This window comes from Bos javanicus, chromosome 13 (assembly GCF_032452875.1).
Source record: "Bos javanicus breed banteng chromosome 13, ARS-OSU_banteng_1.0, whole genome shotgun sequence".
In the NCBI taxonomy this organism is placed as follows: Eukaryota; Metazoa; Chordata; class Mammalia; order Artiodactyla; family Bovidae; genus Bos; species Bos javanicus.
Window position 1 is genome coordinate 53,790,713 of NC_083880.1, and position 22,506 is coordinate 53,813,218.

General features: G+C 56.5%; 1 protein-coding gene across 4 annotated transcripts in view; it reads right to left on the reverse strand.

The window, feature by feature from the left end:
* The window catches only part of MYT1 (myelin transcription factor 1), a 61,457-nt gene extending 57,863 nt beyond the window's left edge, over positions 1 to 3,594 (reverse strand). For all 4 annotated transcript variants that reach the window (XM_061436780.1, XM_061436778.1, XM_061436779.1 and 1 more), the window contains exon 1: positions 3,120 to 3,594. The gene's annotated coding sequence lies outside the window, so the exon portion shown is untranslated. The remainder of the gene's footprint in view (positions 1 to 3,119) is intronic.
* Positions 3,595 to 22,506: the final 18,912 nt, after the last annotated feature.

Below are 22,506 nucleotides of genomic sequence, written 5' to 3' on the forward strand. Positions count from 1 at the left end.
CCATCTGTGAAGAACAGGATGTACACTGAGGATCCCAAATCTGGCCAGCACCCAGGAAGGGCCCAAGAGGGCGGCGGGGTCTCCAGGGAGTAGGGCGGGCATGGGGGCAGCTCAGGGCACTGCTCCCACTCCCGAGAAACAGCGTTTTCCACCCAGGCTGACCAATCTCCTGATGACACCCGCTCCCAAAGACTGTCCCTGTAAAATTCCTGTTAAACTACCTCTGTAGACAACTAGCTTCTGGTTTATTCATGAGTGAGCGTACATGGAAGGAGGAGATAGGAGGGTTGGGAGCTGGTGGGGGGAGGGCCCCTGGCCAGGCCCCCTCTCAGCTCCCGGGCCCAGCTTTCCACAGGGTAACAGCCAGCAAGAAGCGTGTCTAGACGGGTCTTCCAAGCCCAGGATGGCGTTTCTCTCTCTAGTATCCAAGGCTCACTAGTTGCCCAATCCCCTTCTCCGAAGAAGTGGGGGGTCAGGTGACAAGGCAGCCCCCGCCCTCCCAGCCGCCGCCCTGGGCCCTACCTCTCTGTCCACTCCAGGCCTAGTGCTGACCTGGGTGTTCTGGTCGCTTTGGGCCCTCCTCCCTAGCTCAGGCCATTGGAGGAGGGGGAGGGTATGAGCAGACCCTCCCTCACTCTCTCTTCACCAGAGTTGAAGTGCCTCAGCCCCCACCAGCCATCAGGGCAGGGCAGCAGCCGGAGGCCTAGGGGCACTTTTCACACGCTCTCAGTCTGCAGGTCCCTCATCCTGCCCTCTCTGCCCAGTGCTTGGCCATGCTAATCAGCATTCCAAACCATGCAGCCATCGCCCAGGCCAGGCACCACCAGCAGGGGGGTGGGCTGCACACACACACACCCCAGGCCCCCCAAGCCAGTTACCAGAGTTGTCTCAGACCCTCTGTGCCCCCACTCCATCACACAGAGTCACCTGGGTCCTTGTGGGCACATTCAGTGACTCCAGGCCAGAAGAGGACAGTGGGGTCCGGAGAGGAAGACCCCTGACTCTAGGCAGCATCAGAGAGAACGTCCACCCCAGGCAAGGCCAGGGGACAGGCCAAGCTTCATGCAGAAAGGGTGGCTGTAGGTCAGCTCCCTGGTGGGGTCTGAGTGCAAAGAGCATGCTCCTGTGCCAGCATTCTCTCTGCTGGCCCCTCCCTGATGCCTATGGGCACAGACAGAACTTTCCAGGACAATCTTCTGTGACCCCAGGGACAGAGCTTCTTCACAACCCCAAAGACTCTGCCCATTGTGTGGGGGCATCTCAGATCAGGTCCTCCTCCCTCAGGCATCAGAAGCATTTAGGGTGACAGGTGACCACTACTCCTGCCAGAACCTTCCAAGAGAGCCTGGAGCATTGGCTCCCAGTATTTGGAGCTGCCTCCAGACCTGTGGGAAATGCCTGAGGTCACAAGGACCACTACATCCCCCCCCGACCTGCCTACTTAAGTAGCCCCTCTGCCCTGGGTGAGTTCCCATGCCCGTGTCTGGGGCCATCATTCAAAAGGGCCAGAACCCAAGGAGTTGCAGAATAAAAGGCCTCCATGGCCAGCTCTGAGGCTCCGCTCAGCCCCTGGATCAGCAGACACCCTTGTGAGTGCCCAGGAGGTTGGGGCCCCCATCTCCAGCTCTGCAGGACAGAGGGGTCATGAAGCTACTTCCTTCTCTTTGCAAACAAACTGCCCTGTAAACCCTAAGCAAGCCTTCTCTGCACAGCCAACAACTCCGGTCCAGCCCTCCCCACCAGCACCACAAAACTCCAGTTGCTGCTCCCCCGTTCTTTTGTTTACCATTAATCAGCAGGGCCATATGGAAAGATGTGAGAGTCACAGCCACAGGGCCAGGGCGGGGATATTTGGTGGTGAGGAACCTGGGCCTCTCCCCAGCACCTGCCCGGCCTCCCTGGGCCAGGAGGCCAAGTCCAGGCACATCCACTCACCCGAGACTGAGGTTTGCCTTCTCCAGGTTCGCCCCAGAGCTCTCCTGCCTTTTGTTCACTCAGCCACTAGCCTCAGTCCTCAGGTCTCTCTGATTTTTTTCTTTTAACCACTGGGGCAAAATTTCTCAACTCCATCTCCCAAAAGGATAACAATCACGGCCGTTATCGCCATTAAAGTGAGACAGTCTGATGGCTCAGGACCGAGCCCATACCCTGCTACCAGACCCTCCTCTCAGAGGTTTTGTCTCAGAAATTAAAGCCCAACTTTACCAGCCAATGATGTCCCTGGACGCAAAGGTAATGCCGAGAGCAGAGAAGCCCTCTGTGACTTAGAAGGAGCAACTCTCGCGACAAGGGCACACACACCATAACCCAAGAGCTGCTGGCGGCTTGTTTATCTTCCTGATTCACAAAGAGGAAAGTGAACCCAGCAGACAAAGTCCACGGCCCAGAACACATCACCTTAGAGGCAAAGACATCATGTCTTTCAAGGCTCACACAGACTTCTTGGCTAAGCCTGATTTGTAGTTTTAAATACAAAAATCCAGTTAGTAACGCCATAAACACACACACTCGTGACCCCAATCACATAGCGAGAAAAGGAGCGTAAGGGAACAGTGTGTCTATCCCACAGACACGCACCCTTAAGTTTAGAAATACGTGACACGCGAAGACAGGGCTCTCACATGACCATCTCTACTCCGTCTTGGGTGGGGGCACAAACGCGGTCCGGACGGCGTCCCTGCTGCAGAGCGGTCTTTTGCCTAAGGAGCCAGCGTTCTCCCAGGGAACCCAGCTGCTAGGTCCCCTGGCTGCAGATACAACTGTGTTCCTCTTCCAGAAAAGCACATAAAGTTTTCGTCTCAACACCAGGTCCCCCAATGTCTTTTCTGTCAGACGCACAATGTGTTCACTAAATTCTCGGAGAAGCCAAGCGCGTGAGCACGCCAAGGAGGGACAGAGAACACGGAGGAAAACAGCCGCCAGCAGACCCAGGAGGAGGAGAAAGCTTCGGTCCAACAGAGCGGCTTTAAAAAGCCATCATCAGACCTGTTCTTCCAGCAAAGAAAGCCTTCATCTTAGAAATTAACTCTGCGCGCGCCCTCTCCCCATCTCCACCCGAGGGGAAAAGCCAAGCACTGGGCATCTGCCTTTGTCAGCAAAAGAACATAACATTGACTTACCTTTCCCCACAGCTATTGTCTGTCCTCTTTCAAAATGACATCACGGAAAGCAATCATGAAATTTACATGGGGGGTGCGGATGGACGGGAGGAGAGGCGAGGCGGCTGCCTCGCTTCCAGCGGTCACATGTGGGGAAGCCTGTGTGCGGGTTTCAATTAAATATCTTCTCCCTTTAGTGTACGAACTCCTAAGCCAGCTGAAGGCGACGTCTCATTTACTTAATGACCGCTCTCATTAGCAGCGGTGGCACGGGCTGGCGGAGAGACTCCTTTGTAAATACGCTACCCATGAACCCTTGGGGCTCCAATATATCTGTTTACTCTCCGAGGTGAAATAAATTTACAGTATAGCATCAGAAAGATGGATCTGCTGACGGGGAGCGAGAGGTGCCCAGGCCCTCAGAGCCCCTGTCTCCTGCTCCAAGCCTCAGCCAGCAGAAGGTGCCCGCGTTTGCCCACACTGATTCATAATTAATATGCAGCACGATTTGGAGTTTTTTATGCAAAACACACAAAAGGGCAGTACGCGTCACAACCACCAGGCTCACCCCCCTCTGCTTTCTCCACCAGTGGTTCAGTCCAATAATTCCTAATAGCAGCAACCGGAATGACAGATGCCCTGGGTTAGCACGGCTGCAGCGAAAGTACTTTACAATATTTATTGGTGGTTAGGAATATGACCTACCATCATAAAGAGCGGACTGCAGAATTTATTACTCAGATGAGCCAGGAGGGGTGCACAGTGGCTCATCTGCATATCTAAGTATCAGTGACTTAAATGGATATGTATATATTGTTTAAGTGCGTAAGGTTCTTATGGCCACAGACCAAAAAAGAGTCATATACACAAAGAGCAGGTGAGGAAAAGAGACTTTGCCTTTATCACACGTTTCCTTTTTGTTTCCAGTCTGAAAATCATAAAACGCTCTCACAGAATGCCTGAGCACTCTGGAAGACACATGTATCCTATACCTTGAAGCCTCTGAGTTTTTCCCAGCCAGAAGGAAGCACACCACTCAAGTTCCATCTTTTTGAGTTTTTTTTCAAACTGCCTGCAAGGAGCTAGCCAATGAAAATCAGGAGAGAAAAAATTGATAACACACACAATGGAAGTGCCCACCCACTCTTTAAGTAATCCAACTGTCTACTTTCTTAGGTGTTAGGCTTGATTTTTTTTCCCACACTTAGGGATAAATGTAGGAATTTCCTCAGTGAGAGTACCCAGGAGCTGGGAATTCTTGCTTATTATCTGAAGTCCCTCTTCTTACAGACAAAGCTAGCAAACAATTGTTCATTATCATAATCCAATTGTCAGAAACTGCACTGTGAAACACGACACATGCCGAACTCCAGACACTTGCACAGAATGGGCTGTCACAGGCCAGTGAGACAACCAGAGAGACCCGTGGCCCAGAAACTCAGTGCAGAGATTGCGACAGACAGCAAGTATCAGTTTTTGGTATGTTATGCGGGAACACAATGTGTGTGTCCCACGTCAATCAGCACTGAAGGGCTCCGGCGACCAAAAACACAAGTGAGACAGAACCAAAACATTTAGCTTTCTCTAAGAGAACGTTTTTGAAGGGCAGCGAAAAACCCTTCCGCAAGCAGTTACTTTCAACTTGCAGAGCTGCTCACACATTGCATGTAAACCAAGGAGATTCATGCTGAAAATAAGTATGTTCCGTTCCTACACACACATTATTCTCAACAAATAAAAGACAAAATGCACTCAAAGCAATCTCTTAATTTGAGCAATTGGAAATAAAGGCAAGCCCTCACTGGTCAAACTGAGGATGAAATATTAATCAGCCAGATGAGAACAGCTTGTGGCCCCGGCCACAACTGCCTAACATTGTTTTTATTCTTTCCTAAGCTCACACCCATTAGCATAGAAGGACACGTTCAGTTAAGAGCTCTCTTGAAAAGCCATTTCCTGCCTCCTCTGGACACACTGCAAGAACTGGGATATTTTACATCCCAAACCTTTGGCATTCAGAAATTCTATTAAACTCTTATCGGCAGACTGCAGGCTCAGACAGCCCTGCGCGCTGTTGTTCCAGGCTGGAGACAGAATCAAGGGAGAGCCAGTGCTGAATCAGCCGATTCCCCCACAATACCCAGTGTTTCATGAAAGCATGTAATTCAGACATGGAACACTCAGACGCAGGAAACAGCAGCAAGCAAGAGGTAACATAGGGAGAGATCAGTGTGTGTGACAGAAAGACCTGGGATGGCAGGTAACAGACTGCATCCGCTCACACACTCAGGAACCTGCAGCTCTTACACCTGCCCGCTGAACAACAGGCTCCCTAGGCAGGCAGCCTGGTGGTCCGGAGTGCGGCCTCTGGTATCCACCTGAGTCTGCTCAGGGAGCGTTCCAACGAGCTCAGCAACTTCAAATTGCTGCCTGTTCTGAGAACCTGGGGAGAAGCCCTGGGAGCCTCCCGCCCAACCCCAGGAGGTCACTGTTGCAAGAGCCGGTTCAGAAGACAGGTTTTGATGAGTAAAGGTTCAAAATCTCCCTCCCACTCCACCAAGAGAACAAAGGAAGGGAGCCAGGAAGGGACTTAGCCGCAAGTTTTAAGGTTTCGCAGCTTTGTCAGCCTGAGTGGTAGGGTCCAGACGCGCCTGGATCTGATCAGCACGTTGGACAGCGCTCCCTCGCCCGAGGGCTCTTTGTTCGCGCAGTCAGGACTGGCACTCGACAGTCCCCGAGCCTGGCGGGAGAGGTGATTCCAAACCAAGTCTCCCAGCCTTGCGTGTAAGTGACAGCAGCAAGGTGTCATGAAAACTTTCCCTCTTACACAAGGGGAAACTGTCAGGATTTTTTTAAAATCATAAAATATTTCCTTTGCCATAATTAAGCAAGGAGCGCATTGTTCCTCTAAGCTTTATTTCATAAAAGATCTGTGAGGAGGACACTTGTAATTTTAAAATTTGGAAGATCCACAGGGAAGCAACCTCTGCTTGATTGGAGGGTTCTCAAATGCCACAGGGGAGAAAAATGAGCAGATTTGCAAAAGCAAACTTGCAGCACTCGCTTAGGAAGTGTTTTGTGGGAGCTGGGGAGGCAGGCTCAAAGATGGCTTAGCTAGTAAGATCATTTCAAATAAAGTGTAATTACTTGTGCAAATCTGCACACACACATTCCAAGTGTCAGTTCATTTGCTTCATAAAAACTCTTTCAAGTAATTTTGGTCTAAACTTTCTGCATCTGTAATTGGCACCACCTTCTCCGGTGACCAGCTGGGGGTGAGAGTTTTCTTGTTTCCCTCTGAAAGCGTCCCTGCAGATGGGCGCCCGCCTTAAAGCTGCAGACGACAATTAGGGCTGTTGTGTGTGGAGCCGCGATGGTCAGCATTAATATTGTATACGAACAGCTGAGGGCGAGGGGGGGCGCTGCCCCAGGCAGGCTCTGGCAGATGGAGCAAACAAAACCGAGAACACTCTCACCAGCATCCTGGGCTGACTCACACACACTCACACACACTCTGGCTGTACCATGGAGAGTGAGTGTTTCATGCTGAGACAGCAAACACACCAACCCTCTGACACTGTGTGCACACTTACACACACAAACACACACTTGATCGGGAGAGTATCACACTGTTAAAGTCTCCCACACACACAGTAACTTAGCACCAGCGGCCCCAGTGAACCATTTGCTGCAGTGAGTCCCGGGTGGACAGGCAGGTCACACACACACACCCCCACCCACTGCTCCCCCCACCTCCCACAGACAGGGGGCCTCCACCTCCACGGGCTCTGCAAGCCCCTCCATCAGTCTCTGAGGGCCCTGGCCTTGCTCTGAAGGGAGCATGTGTCTGTCACCTCCTCAGCTGCCCAGAAAAGAGCACTGAGAGCTGATGGGGACACACAGCTAATTAGCCCCTTTGGCGTCTTGGCAGAAACCTGTGAACAAGCCAGGGGAGGGGTACTCGGGGGTGGGGGTGGTGGGGGGTACGCACCCAGGAAGGTCCCGCAGAGTGTCATCTTGGCTGAGCGGGCGCACCTCCACTCAGAAACTTGTCCGGTGCGGTCACTTCATGCTGCAAAAGTTGTGACACAAACTTCTGTGTCCAGGGCCCTGGAGAGCTCCCTTCTCGTGCAGCCAATCGGGGGCCAGGGAGCAAATAATCACAAATTGATGCCCTGCCAATGAGGCTCCATTCCCCACACAAAGGGGCCCCAGGCCCCAGACAATGAGCCCTGCCTGCAGGTGGGAGGAGGCAGAGACAGCCTCTTCTCACTAAGGGACCAATAAGTGAGGGAGGGGAGGGGCTGTCCTGAAGGTGCTCCCCTTAGCCTCCCCCTCCCCACTTTCCTGCCTCACTCTCCCCTATCCCTACCCCTCTTCTTCCTCTCACTTTCCTCTCCCTCCACTTCACCCCAGACCAAGTTAGGTCAGAAACCTGGCTGAAGACCACTCAGGACAAGTGGGAGGGGTCAGGTCTAATTGGCCTTGACCTCCCCCAACACAAACATTGACTATGAGGGGGCATGCCCTTGTGGCCCCTGAACAATGAATGCCCCACCACCCAGGTGCGAAGCTTGAGGGGAGGAGGGAAGGTGAAGAGAGGACCAGCTCCCTCAGGGATGGAGGGTCAGGAGGGGGACCACAGAAGCAGGGTGGGTCGGAGTACATGTGGGTGGGGAGTGGGTTAGGCCTCTCTGCGGTGACCCCTCATGACCCACTCCATGCCCGTGACCCTTTGATGCCCATGGAAGTCTTTGGAGCAACAAGTTCAGCCATCACCAGACCTGGCTGAAGCCTCCCAGCTTCCCCTGATGCTGGGTGAAACTCCCATTCACCCCTCAGGTGACAGCTCAAGTCTCCATCCCATCCTCAGCCTGAGTACTCCCCTGTCTGTGCACAGCTGTCTGCCCCTGATAGGTGAGGCCCATACAGCCTGTGGCCACACTCAGGTTCCATGGGAGGCCCAGGAGATGGGCCTGAGAACAATCCCCTGTAAAGGTGGGAAGGGCAGATGAGACCCAGGGCCCCTCTGACATTCCTCAAGGGCAGAGGCCTCAAATCTGGTCCCTGGGGTTGTGGACCCTTCTTTACGAAGCCCGAGAGTTACAAACTGGAGAGATGGGTGCTGGGGCCGGACTTCACTCTCCTGAAGCCAGGAGGAGGAAAATCTGGACAGAACCCAGGCTATCCCACGTTCCCTCAATAGCCCTGTGACCACCAGCAAACAGCTGTCTCCACGCCTGTTGTTAGGCCTCCAGTGAGGGCAGCTGGGCAGGAAATGGACAAGCATGTGGTCCTAGGGGGAGCTGCGCACGTTAGGATACAGGCTGGGGGAAGGACCAGGCTCCTTGAGGGTCTGTTGGGTCCAATCAAGGGACACAGGGGACTCCAGAGTTTGGCCTGAGCCCTGGGAGGGGCAATGAAAGGAGCAGACAAGGGAGAGCAGGTGTGTGGGAACCGAAAGCCCTACTATCCCCAGGTCATGGGTTCAGTCGGAGGCTCAGGGCCAAATAAGACTAGAAATAAAGGTGAGTCACCTGGTCAGAGGGCAGCAAGGGGAGGGGCAAATGTGCTTAGAGCCTAGTGAGGGGGAGGAGGGGGAAGGGCAGGGGCAGATGGGGGATCAGGGGCTCATGGGGAACAGGGGTAAACAGGGAAGAGAGGCTGGGGCTGGCTGGGAGGTCCCCTCCATGTCTGTCACGGTCCCTCGTCTGCAGTGAGAGAGATGCTTACAGAGAAGTTACCTCCTTCGAGTTATCCAACCCTCCTGTGACTCCCCTGTAAAGCAAGGGCATCAGGGACACTGCCTACTGCCCTGCAGGTCCCCAGATGGGGCCACACCTGTTGGCTGGTGCTGAGTCGTTGCTGACTATTTCTTATCACCTCCAATCCCCGGCCTGCCAACCTGGGAGACCACCAGGAAGACCAAAAGGCTCCCTCCTGGCACCACAGAGACCAGGTCCCTGCGGTGAGCGATTCTGAGTCCACTAGGCTCCCAAAGCTTGCGGGAAATGCATCCTTGAATGGAGTTAACTAAGGCTGATGACAGAGTAATACCGGGAGCAGCCTGGGAACACTTGTGATGTTTCCCTTAATAAAACCAAATGACCTTGTAAGCCAGCACATGACAAAAGCCCTTGGACAAGTGCAGAGTCAGCTAAGACAAAGTCAGTGTCTTCTCTGAAGGCTTGGGGGCTGCAGGAAGTCCTCGGACTCCTTAATTCTGCCTCCCCCAACTCACTGTGCTCAGGAATAGCGGAAGCAGCACAGGAGTCCCAAAATGAGATGTGAACTCTGAGGACTGAGTCAGAATTCACATTCCAACAAGACCCCAGGGGACCTGCGGATCCCTTAGCATTTGAGGAGCAATGGCCCCTGGGAGGGCTCCCTGCCCATAGGGCTGTCAAGCATGGCAGTCACCCCAGCCTCTCTTGGGCGGAGGCACTTATAGCTCCTCCCTTCCCTTGACCAGAAGCCAGGTCACTTGCTGAGCACAGCCACTCCACCCCAGGCAAGCCCTCGGGCTCCTTGGCCATGTTCCCAGTGATACTGACACAGGCCACAGCCCTGCAGGACCAAAGTGACACAGGAGAGGGACCTGCTCCAAGGGTCAGGTGTGGGCTCCTGGGGCCACAAGGTGAGTGGGCTGGCAGGGCAGTGGGCACTGTGGCCAGCAGCACCGTTTCTGGTCATGCTTTAGGAGACCCTCATGTGTGTGCCCAGATGTCCCCTGTGGTGTGCCCTGTGGTTCCCCTACTGGCTCTGCTAAGAGCTAGCACCCGCAGGGGCCCAGGCACCGCCCTGCTTCCACAGGCTGGAGGGGGCTCAGAGGTGATGACTGGTTCATCACACTGGTTCATCAGGTGTTCATGGTGAGGAGCCATGACCATTCCTGCCTGCTGCTCAGAGGCAGAAGAGGCAGCACTCTAGCAAGAGCTGTCTCCTGGGGACACAGGCCCTGAAGTGGCTGGATTCTGTGTGTATTGACCCAAGGACAGCAGCTATTCCCAGATTGCAGGTTGCAGGACCCTTAGGCCTCTAGATTGAGGCTGGAGCCCAGTGGTCTTGGGGTCTGTGGGGCTCTCAGTAGACTCAGCTCAGGCCAGGGTGGTAACTGAGGTGGGGGACACAGCCCAACCTATCATCCGGGTCCAGATGGACCCAGAGAGGCCTCATGTCCCCTCTCTGCAGTCTGGTATCAGAGGGCTGCCAGCTCACAGTGAGGGCCTCAGAGAGTGAGGGGATCAGAGTAAGGGCATCAGAGAGCAAGGGGCTCAGACAGCAAGGGGGTGAAGTTACAACTCAAAGCCCACCCCCAGGTGTGTAGCCCTAGGAAGCTGACAGCAGAGTCTGGTAGCTGCCTGCCCCCCCGCCAACTCAGGCCATCTGGAAGGAAGGGAGGAAAGAAGAGAGGAGACAGAGGGACCCAGACCAGGGAAGGAGCAAGCAACTGGCCCATGGACTCTGCAGGACGTCCAGCTGCTCAGGGACCACAGCCTCCTGAGGGCTCAGCGCTGCCAGGACCAAGGGGCGAGAGGAGGACGTACAGCTACAATGCGGGAACAGGAGTGCGAGGCAGTGTGGGGTGGAGTCCAGGGTTAGGGATGATCACCGTGGTGGACACGCAGGGACACAAGGGAGAAGCAGCAGAGAGAGGAGGCAGAAATCAGATGGGCTCAGACAGATGGACAGAGATGAGGGAAGCAAGAAGGCCAGTGCCTGCGAAGGGGTAGGTGGGAGACAGGCCCCAGGGCCTGGGGCCAGCAGCTGCCCCAGGAAAAAGTGAGGGTGGGCTAGGCGCCTCCCCTGATCCTGTCCTTCTCGAGGGCTTGCACCCTGCAGGGGTCGTGTCTCATCTGATGTGCGTATGCATGTGTGTGCACACGAGCAGGGGGACAGAGAGCTGCAGGCTCTGTTTAAATGGCTTTGGAATTCTGCTCTCGGAACAGATGGCCTCAGAGATAAAGCCGCCAGAGAGCCTGGGCGAGAGCGAGGCCCTGGCGGTTGCCATGGTAGGCCGAGCCGGTGGCCTCTGCTTATTAGCGGCCAGGAGAGCACGGCCCACAAATGTCAACACGGGCTCTGGGGAGGGGAGTCCTCAGAGAGCCCCCGTGGGGAGACACCCTCACTTGGACATCCAGCCCCCACAGCAGCAAGAATGGAATGGAGCTTGCAGGAACCAGTGGGCACTGGTTGGGCACAGGCTGGGAGGCTCGAGGACCCCCACCCCAAGATTCAGCCCTGAGATGCCTGGGCTGGACCCAGACACACTGATGCCAGGTGGTTCCAGCTGCACCCCGAATTGGAAACCAAATCCAAGCTGGTGTCAGTGCCACACTCTGGTATAACCGGATGGCTTCCCTGGTGAGTTGAGAAGTAAAGCCCCACCCTACACACAGTGCCCTGGCGTGAGGGCCAGGGTCCTGGAGCCCAGAAAGAGAAGGGGCACCTGGACTGCTATCAGGGGACAGATCTTGGTGGAAGCTCCCTCCACCCTCATCACCCCAAGAGGCACAGGAATCCCATCTGAGGAGCCAGGTAGGACACCCATGAGGAGGGGGAGCCATGCAGCCCTGCCCTGTGCAGGACCAACAGTTTGGGGGCCCTTGCAGACCTGGTTGTTCCCAGGGCAGAGCCAAGACTGGAGCCCAGGAGTGTCTGGAGCCAAATCCTGGATCTGGGCTTCCGGCCCCACAAGGAGGGGCCTCGGGGGCCCCTTCCCCAAGCTGAGGAAAATTTCAGGGTGAGGAAGGTCCTACCTTAGTCTCCCAAGGGAGAATGGGGCAAGGAGAGGGTGACAAAGTGGGTGGTGTTGAGGTCTCACCCTGGTCCCTGCCTGGAGCAACAAGAAGGTATCTGATGGAGCATGAGAAGAGCCAGAGGTGGGAGGCAGTGGAGATGGCCAAGGGGGGCTGGGCAGGCACCAGCAGGAAATCCACAAGGGCAGCCCCAAGGAGCATGGACTGCAGGGCCTCCAAGAACCAGGACTGCCCAACTTACCAGGTGGTCTAGACTAAGCCAGGCCTAGCAACTATGCCCAGGGTCCCAGGGCCACAGCATCCCCTGGGCCCCAACCAAATTCATGCTCTAGACATTCCATCTGGTTAGAGACTGTCACTGGTTAGAGCAATTGGGAACCTTCCAAACCCTGTACTGTCCTCCCTGCCCCCCTGCACACAAGGGCAGAGCCCAGAACCTACTGGATGAGGCTTCAATTTGTCCATCAATAGCCCTGACCTTTCTGCCATGAAGGCATGAATGAATGCATAGATGAGTGGGTGGGTGGATGGAGAGGTGAGTGGATGGATGGATGAGTGGGTGAGTATGCGGATAGATGGATGGGTAGGTGGATGGGTTGGTGGGTGGGTGGATGGATGGAAGTATGGGTGGGTAGGTGGGTGAATGCATGGATGGACAGATGGGGGACAGCAAATGTATGAATGGATGGATGGATGAGCACAAGGTTTGCTGGTGCAGATCAGTACAAATGGGAAGGGCTACGTGCAAGCTCAGGCACGGGGACATATCTCACTGGGGACCACAGTGTGACAATCTACTGGGCCCTAGAGCCCGGGGTGCCCCTATCTCCCTGACCCTGACTGCACTACACACACCTCCAGAGCCCGAGACACATCCAAGCAAGGCCACCCAGTGCCAGCAGCACGTGTGACAACATCAACCTGAACCCCACACATCAGGCATCCCTGAGTCTGCAAGACAAGAGGAACAGGCTGGCAAACATGGCCACCCCCAGCCCCAGGAGCACAGCTGGGGTAGGAGATAGAGAAGAGGCTGCTGGGAGGGGGCGCCATGAGCCCAGAGCCACCTGGATCCTTCCCCCGGGTGGTAACCAGGAGGCCTCCAGGCTGTAGGAAGACAGAGAATGCCAAAGCCGTGTGACAAAACTCAAGGTGTGCGCCGACACCTGCCTTCACATTTCACCCAGTTCACAGTCAGCTTTCTCATGAGAGAAGTGCTGGGTTAACACACGTTTCAGACGAGATGATGCTGTCGCCCACAGACCTGCCCAGCTCACCAGCCTGGCTGAGCACCACCCTACCTGGGGGAGCCCCAGAAGTCTTCACAGGAAGGTTTTGTGAAAGTGCAGACTGGGCTAAGGGTCCTCCGGCAACTGTAGGGAACCCCCACACACACCCGCCCGTCTGCAAGCAGACACAGGCCGACAGTTCACACAAGCCCAGGCGGGCTGTACCCCATCCCCCTGCCCCATTTTTGACCAGGTGCTGAGGCTCGGACAGTGGCTGATGTGGAAAGGCTCTCAGAGCCCACCAACACCAGAGCCCACCTCCCCCCCACAGCACGGGGCCCGGCTGCAGCTCGAGCTGGCAGCGAGGGAATAAAACCCACTTTCTGAGGGGCCATTGTCCCACCACCTGTGCTCCCGTGCTGCTGGCCTCCCAGCATGGCCGCTGGCTCCACCCCCAACCCCTCAGCTGCACCAAGCTGGGGCACCTGTATGCAAATCCCGCAGAGCACAGGGGGAGGAGGGCCAGGGAGGAGGACAGCCTCAGGGAAGACCCTGGAGACCTTGAGGTGACATCCATATGCTTGGAGTGGCCAAAGGCCCCACCCCAAAAGGGATGAGTAGGATCCCAGGAGCAGGGGCTGTGGTCCCCGCCCTGGGCCTGGAGACCCCGTAGCTGAGGGACAGGATACTCGGACTGTGGGCTTGCTGTGACTTGGCACAGCAATCCCTGCTGAACTTGAAGCTATGGCTGCACGAAAACACCACGATGGGCCCATTGTAGTTTGTGCCCAGCAGTGGCAGGAGGAAGAGCAGCGACAGTAAGCACCCCCAGCGGATGCCCACACAGTTACTCAGTGCAATGTCACTGTACTTCAGGTAAGAATGATCTGACCTGCTTTATAGGCTCATAGAGGTCAGAGGGCTTCTCTGAGGGTCATGGAATCAAGCGACGGGGGAGCCACAGCCCAGTGCACCATCCTGCTTCAGCCGAGGTGGGCTCCTTGGAAAGTCAAAAACCATGCCAATATGCCCCGGTATCTCCGGCGGGGCACAGGAGTGCAAGACAGATGCTCATGTGCACACCTGGGGTTTGGGAGGTGGGGGCCAGACAGACACAGAGTCCTAAGACCACACAGAGCCCTGTCACTTGTCCAGTCACCCCAACCCGTGACCTCAGCTGTGTGTGTCGGCCTGACCACGTCCCACGGGATGTCCCTCCCTCCACAAGGCAGGGCCCGCTGTCCTCCAGCACCTCCTTGGAAAGGGCCTGCCCAACCTCTGATGTACCTCATGCCTAGAAGGGTGCTCACGCGTTCTCCACACTGGGAGCCTGTGTGTTTCCTGAGGGACATTCGAGTACAAGTTGTGCGTATCCACCTGTGCGCACCTCTGCCTGGGCATGTCGGTGGGCATGCGACAGTGTACACACCTTGCACAAGGGTGAGTCCACATTTATGAGTGTGTGTGCACTTACGTGTGTGCCTCCTGTTGGGTAGTCACTGTGTGAGCATCTGTGCATGTGTGTGCGCCCACCTGTGTTTGCATATCTGTGCATGTGCGTGTGCACGCACACCTGCATGCACACACCATTCCTGCCCCTGAGCAGGGGAGTGGCTGGAAACAAGCACAAAAGCTACAGGTCTAGCCCGTCACCATGGGAGGGCCCCGTGTGGGCCCGCCCCCATCAGCTGCCATCTACTGGTGTGCGCCCAGATTCAAGCCAAGGTCCATGGATGCCCACTGCCTGCAACCTAGGGCCCATCGTGTTGCCTACATACCCCCCTTAGACTGTGAGGCCTTGCTCCACACAGGCCATGAGCTCCCCCCAGAGCAAGGTGTCCTGGGTCTCAGCTCCCAGCAGCCCTTGTGCCTCCTGACAGGTACAGTTGTCCACACCAAGGAACAGGCCACAAACCTGAGGCCACCAGTCAGAGCCCCCGCCCCACACCTGCCCTGGGGGGTGGCCCCTGCACTGCCTCTACTGCCCATTGGGTGAGGAGCCACGCGAGGTGGGCATCTGGTCTGCTCTGCTCAGGCTGGGTGCCTGTCTGTGCTTGAGGGGTCTCCCCCAAACCTGAGCAGAGGCTATGCAAGGCCGTAGCCCAGAGGTGCCTGCAGCCGACTGCCTTATGCAGACAATATCCCCAAGTGTCTCATTTCCTTGCCTCTCCTTATGGTTCCTCACATTCACCCAGAGACATGGGGCCAGTATGTTGGAAACGGCTTCATCAGGAAGTGAAAACCTTGTAATGGGGACAGCCAGCACTGGGAGAGAATGTCCTGGCCATTAGGCATCTCCGGAGACCCCTCAGCCTTCCTGTGTGTGTGCAGGAGGCTTGGAGGAGTGGAGAGGGAAACAGGAAGCAGCCCTTCACCACCAGGAAGCCCTAAACCCTGGAACAGACACAGCAGGTCAGAAAGGAGCTCCACGGGTGGTCGAAGCTTTTCCCTAGAATTTTGCTGGGTTGTGAGCTCTGCTCCCCTGCACCTCTCAGCGTCCCTGCTTTGGGGAGCCCCCCCAGTGTGTGCTATGTCACTTCAGTCGCGTCTGACTCTTTGCCATCCCATGGATCATAGTCTCCAGGCTCCTCTGTCCATGGGATTCTTCAGGCAAGAACGCTGGATTGGGCTGCCACGTCCTTCTTCAAGCGGCAGCTGTGGGGCACAGGACATGTTCCAGCCCTGCTTGATGGGGCCCAGAGAAGGCTGCTGGCAGCGGGGGTGCAGACAGTCAGAGCAGGACAGGGTGGCTGGACATAGATGTCAGGTTAGCAGCTGGGGGTGGGCCACTTGCCTTCATCTCCAAACCATCCCTGTGTCCACAGGGAACCCTATCAGCCCTTCCTTAGCTGGAGAACAGGGTGGAGGGTTACCCCTCTCCTGGCCCACCCCCAGCACCTCCCTGCACCCTGCCAACAGCATCTACCACCCGCCAGGCCCCTGGGCTTCAGGGTAAAGCACAGGCCTCCACCCACCCTCCCTGGAGTGGGGCCACATACAGGAGGTAGCTCCCTCTCCCCTGCCAGGCTTTTCCCCACGCAGCTCCTTTCCTAGGCGCTTCCAGACTAGGTCAGCACCTTCAGTGTTCTCCTGGGCCCGGCCCCTCCTCCTGGGGGCCTTTATCACTGATGACCGAGTATTGTGTCGTCATTCGTCCAGAATCCAGCTCCCGGGGGAAGAGGGGGCAACAGGGGCCTGTTTCCCCCAATGCCCAGCTGCGGGCCTGCCCCAGTCTTGGGCCAGGTGGACAGGTGAAGGAAGACAGGACACTGTAGACAGAAGGTAGACTGCTGAGGGAGGCTGCGCTGGTGGGGGGTCTCCCAGCAGAGGCCTCCCAGATAGGCCTTTACTGAGAGGCTGGGGGTGGGGTGGGGTCAGGAGATGGGGGGAGGGTTGGGTGGACATCAACACAAAGGGCTCTGTCTGTGAAGTCAAATCCCTGCACCTGGCCTGCCCCCACCCACACCCTGGAGGGGAGGCACAGGCCTCCTTCGAAGGGTGTCCCTAGCAGGGAGGGGTCACCTCCTCCAGGCAGCCCCCCTGGAGCCCAGAAGGCCTCTGCCACATGCAGGGGCGAAAGTGCCCTGTAGGCAGAGGGCAGGGCCCTGAACAGAGGCTGCCCCACCAAGGAGTGCTGAGCTGCAACCCCTGGAGGCCATGGGGTCGGAGCAGAGGCTGGTACATCCCCTCTCCTCAGAAAACTGCTGCAGGCTCTTCTCTCAGCCAGAGACAGAAGTGAGAGCAGCTGTGACGACCACTAATGTCACATACTCAGTACCCTCAGCAGAGGTTTAATCCCCCTTCTCCTCCCCCTTGTGCCCACCCCCCACTGCCAGAGAGAAGAGGGAGAGGAAGGGAGGGAGGAAGAGGTGGGAGAGGCAGGAGGAGGGGACCCTGAGTTTGCACCCAGCATCCTGGCTCAAGTGCTGAGCTTCTAACCAGCACGCTTACTCTGGCCCCTCTGTTAGCAAGCCCAGGGCCCGGGTCCCAGGGAAGGCGGACCCTTTCTACTCCTTTCCCCCACCCACTCCCACTCTCGGCCATGTCTCAGGGTCTGCCCCCACCCCCACCCCACCGCAGACCTTCCAGAGAATGTGAGGCCAGAGCTGAGTCTCCGAGGAAGACGACCGGCCAGGCTGGCGCAGCAGCTGCCAGGCTGGGGGACGAGCAGGACTCATTCAGCTGATTTCCCCTAATTGCTTTAAAGTTGTACTAATTGAACTGATTGAAAACAGAGCCTGGGGGGTGAAGGAAAGGAAGGATGGGCTGGAGAATTCAGTGCCCATCCCCCAGGCCAAGCTGAAACCCCTCAGCTGCCCAGGGCCTCAGCCAGGGCAGCTCTTTGTTTCCTGACCCCCTGCCCAGCCCTAGCCCCTGCCAGATTGGAAGGGGTCAGACTCAAACCTGGACTGGACAGGCTGACTGGACAGGACAGGACGCAGTGTCCTTACACGTACAGAATCCACGAGGAGGTTTGAGGTGAAACATCAGGCCCTGGGGGTCGCATGCAGCCCAACCCCCATCCACCAACTCCCTTGACAAGCATCAGTTCTGACCCATCAGCCGCAGGCCCAGGGGTGAGCACCAGTGCTTCTGGACCCTCAGACCCCTCAGCCCTCTGTTCACCAGGGCACTTTGGCGTTGTGTGACAGTTGGGCTCCCCCACCCAACCAGGAGAGCCAAAAGAAGCTTGGGACTTCCCTGTGGTCCAGTGGCTAAGAGTGCACCTGCCAGTGCAGGGCACACCGGTTTGATCCCTGGTCTGGGAAGATTCCACATACCACGGGGCAGTTAAGCCCATGCACACACGCTCAGCAACAACTGAAGCCCACATGCCCTAGAGCCTGCACTCCGCGACAAGAGGAGCCACTGCAGTGATAACCCCACCCAACTTGGCACAACTAGAGAAAGCCTGCACACAGCAATGAAGACCCAGCACAGCCAAAATCAAAATACGAAAGAAAAGCAGCTTGCCCCAGACCGTCCCCTGGAGCCCAAAAGAAGGGACGGGGACAGAAGTGGGAAAGGGAACGGGTAGGAAATGACCCCTCACCAGTTCAAAGCACAAAGACAGGCGCGGGGTTTTGTTTCCCCAGTTAGTGTGCAAGCCTCCACACACTGTCAGCACACAGTCTATGATTTCCTTCCTAAGCCTCTCCTCTGACACGTGAACTCAGCTGCCCAAAACTGAAGTGGGCTTGCCCAGTCCAGGGAGGGCCAGTCCTGCCCCAGCCCAGATGGTGTTGCCCCAGTCACAGCCACCAGGCATCGCTGTCGAACTAGGGACCTGCACAGCCCTGTGACCCGGCCCCAGCCACCGGGGGAGCTAGGAGTCATGACTATGATCAGCTTAAGCATAGCATGGAGCCAAAGCCTGGGGGCTCCCCACATGACTCCACCACATATACCCACTGGTCTCGAGGCCCTGTCTCTTTCCCTTTTAATGGAGTGAGCCTCTTGCGGGGGGCAGTGGACCTGGAGTCCTCTCCCACCAGCCAGCTGCAGTGTGGACAACCCCCCAGCCATCCAGGTGCTCCAATCATGTGGAACCTAAGAAATGAAGGGGCCGGTGGGGTGGGAATGGTTCACTCCTTTCCTCCTGAGAGACTCCAATAATGCAAATCTATCTCCCCAACTTGGCCTGGCAACACTGCTGGGCCCCCAGCATGGAGAGGGGGGCCCTAGGGGATCTGCACACAGGATGTACCCAGCCAGTGTCTGTCCTGAGGTGCCTGGAGAGGACTCTAGAAACCCCACCCAGAAGGTCACTCAGAGCGTTCAGACACTGAGGCCTGGGTCTGTCTGGTGGGGGCAGGGGTCAGCATGTATGCATGTTGCCGGGGAGGCCTGGGCCACCCAGAGGGTCTACAGCTCAGTTCCACTCTGCTTCAGCACCACACAGGCTCACCCTGGGGCCAGCCTATGGAGGGGCCACAGGAAGGGGGGACCTGAGCCCCTGAGAGTCCAGCCTAGAGAAGGGTCCTCAGCTTGCTCAGGACACAGGAGGTGGTCAGGGTGGAACAGAGGTGTGAGCAGGTCTCCCGGGGGGATGGAGGGGGGATGGAGGCAGGAGCCGAGCACTAGGGTCACTGCTTAAGGAAATGGCAAGCCCTGGGGACCCAGGTGTCAGCTATGTCATTCCCGGTCTTGTAGAGAGGTGGATGGGGAAACCCCCAACACGCTGGGGGACTGTGATAAGGGCGGGGACAGAGAAGAGGTGAGGTCTGCCTGGGGCTCTGAGGTTAGGGAACCAGGAGAGGGGAAATGTCAGAACAGGTCAGCATGGCCGTTCTGTAGGCCTCCTGCACTGGCCCTGGTCCCGACGGATATGAGAAACTCTCAGAGCAGGGATGGCAGGACAGAGTGGGCTGGGGCAGGGGCAAGGCTGCCCACCAGGATGGCGGGGGTTGGGGGGGCAGGGGAGGCATGGTCCAGGGGCCGGTGGGCCTGGAGACAGACATTTCAAACAGCAGATTCGGAAAGTAGGGATATTGGGAACACGGAGAGAGGGAGCTGGAGAGGGAGCTGATTGGCAAGTGAGTAAACAGCAATTGCTTGATGAAAAAATGTTTATGGTGCAATTAGCAGCTGTGCCATAAATAAAAGTTTAACTGTGTTTATTATAAACTTGTTGAGCCACAGGAAACAGCTCTCCATGACTGAGCCAGCCTTTAAAACTCTGTTTACTTGGTGAAACGTCTTGTGTACAATGCATAATTAAGGGCCCTCTCAGCCTCGGAACGCAATCGTTCTTCAGCTCTCCAGCCCTCTCAAACCCATCTCTCTGTGCCCAGTCCTGTTCTGAGCAGTACCAGACCTCCAAAGCCTGGACAAGAGCCACTGATCCCTCCCAGGGCCCCTGTGGCCTCTGCTCCCAGTGCTGGGCACGTGACATCCCACCTGGGCTCCAGGTTCCCAAGTGCCCTTTCCGCCTGGATGTGATCCACTCAGCACAACCCACCTGGCCCTCTCCACTTCCTCCAGATGCCTTTGCCCTGGACTCAGCTTTCTTTCTTCCTAACTCTGCTTGGAACCCCCAAAGTCCTCCCTCTGCCCAGCCCCCACTGACTGCTCACTCCCTCCACCATCTGGGGGTCAACTTCCTTCAGCATGCTGCTTCCTTGTCCCATCCCCCATACTCTGAGCATGAAAATATTCAAACAGAGATGACGATAAACACTCAGGCCTCTGCCATCCTCCGCGTAGGGAGCGTATCTGAAATTGGTTTGTATCATCTCTCTGCATGTTTTCATTGTTTTACCACCTACATACATAACCAAGAACAACGCATAACATTCCCTGAAGATTACATTTATATGATCATGCTGAACAAAATCCTTTGCAACTTGCTTTTACTGCTCAGTATTATTTTTGAGGTGTATCAGGGCTGACCTGGCTGGTTTTAACCCACACATTGACCCACACCTGTGTTTTCTTGCTCAGGTCCACTTTTTGTCACAATGAATCCATTTTTAGTGGCCCTGTCTCCCTGCTGCTGGGTGCAGCCGATGACCCTGGGTACCTCCAGTGGCCCAGGTACACGGGCAAGCTCTCCCGGCAGCACCCACTCACTCGTGTTGGCGTGTCCACATTCAGACTCTCCCGGCAGCATCCACTCACTCGTGTTGGCGTGTCCACATTCAGACTCTCACGGCAGCACCCACTCACTCGTGTTGGCGTGTCCACATTCCGGCAGCATCCACTCACTCGTGTTGGCGTGTCCACATTCAGATGGGGCTCCCCTCCTTCCCTCAGTCATGAAACTTTCCACCCTAACCCCTGAACTTCCTCCCCATGCAGGCCCCCTGCCCGCACAGCAGGCTCCCTGGGCCTCCTCTTGGAAGAATTGCCCTTTGGTTCTGCTGCTGCATGTGTTCTGGGTGTTTTTTAGAATTTTTCATCATAGAAGGAAACAGGCAATGTTACCACACAGAAAACAGGAAAACAAGTACCTTTTGGTGTCCTGAGGCGGGCTGTGCAAGTTTGTGTCTCTCCCCCCAGGCAGGGGCACACGGAGGTGGGTGGAGTGTGGGGAGGGGATTGAGAGAGACCTGGGAGCTGATCCTATTAGGAGTCCCCAGGGTAGCAGGACTCAGCTGACAGGGAGAGAAGGAATGTGCCTGCTGCTCACAGTCCAGCCACTCCCAATCCTACCCCTGCCCCTGTCCTCCCCACCCCAGACTGACCCTCCTAGCTTCCCCCAACCCCCACCCCGCAGCCTGGCAATGCTCTCGCTCTGCTTTCTGGGAATTGACACCTATGCTGGATTCTGTCAGTGCAGGGCTGAGACGTAGAGGTGTTATCTCCAGCCCCATGTGGCTACCGGCCGACAGGTACACCCACCTTCCCCTCTGTGGGAAGAGTGGGAGGAAGGCCCCCAACATCCAGTCAGAGGGCCACCAAACACAGCACCCATCAAGCCTGAACGATGGCAGAAAGGTGAGCTGTCCCTTTAATTTCTTCCCGGGCAAAGCCTCCAGACTACAGAAACAGCATTTTAATTTAAATTCTGATTCCACATTCATTCACAGAGCAGCTCTGAGCAGGGATTTCATTAAAGGCTTTAATAGATTTTATAGGACTTGTCACATCCGGAAAGTGATGGAGCAAATGCATTTTCTCTGCTTCCAGAATTTCAACAGCAACTCAGAAAACAAATTCACCATGAAAATGCAGAGCAAGGAGTTAGGAGCCTCACTCTAGGTAAACGACGCATGGGTGACCCGCCCTTCCTGCCCCAAACACCGGGCCATGGTCACCATAGAAATCAGAGGACAACTAAGGCCCAGGGGGTTCCCAGTGGCAGTAGGCCCACAGGACGGAGGCAGACACTTTGCCTGGGAGCAGGCAGCCCTCTGTGTCTATGACTCCCTTGGTCTGGGGCAGGGGACCCAGGCCCTCACACACAGGGTGGGGGCCGGTAGGCAGCTACCACCCAGCTCAGCCTCATCAGAACAGACACACAAAGTGTGTGGTCAGCTCGTACAGGTTTGTCCCCAAGGAGCCTCACAGTCCTGGTGTTCTGGTGTCCGGGACAGCCCCGGCAAAACAGGGTCAGCCCCTCAGCCGCCTTCTGGTGCCCCGAGTGCAGCTGTCACCTGCAGGACCAGACACTGTCCCCAGGTCCCCTCCCCAGCCAGGGCACTGGTGGCCTCCTGTGGATCCTGGACCCTTCCCACGGGCGTCCCAGGGAATCTTCTCCTTTGACCTGGCCGGGAACTGTGGGGGGCACTCCTTTGCGCACCACATCCCACGTTGTCCCCACTCTGCTCGTTGCCACCTCCAATGGCCCTGGGGTCCCCCTCCCCGGGACACCAGGGTGCAGTCATCAGCCAGTGATCAGTCATCATCACTGGACCCGGGCTCCTCCTCCCACCCCAGCTTCTGCACCTCACGGCCCCTCCCACGAGGTCCTCGCCT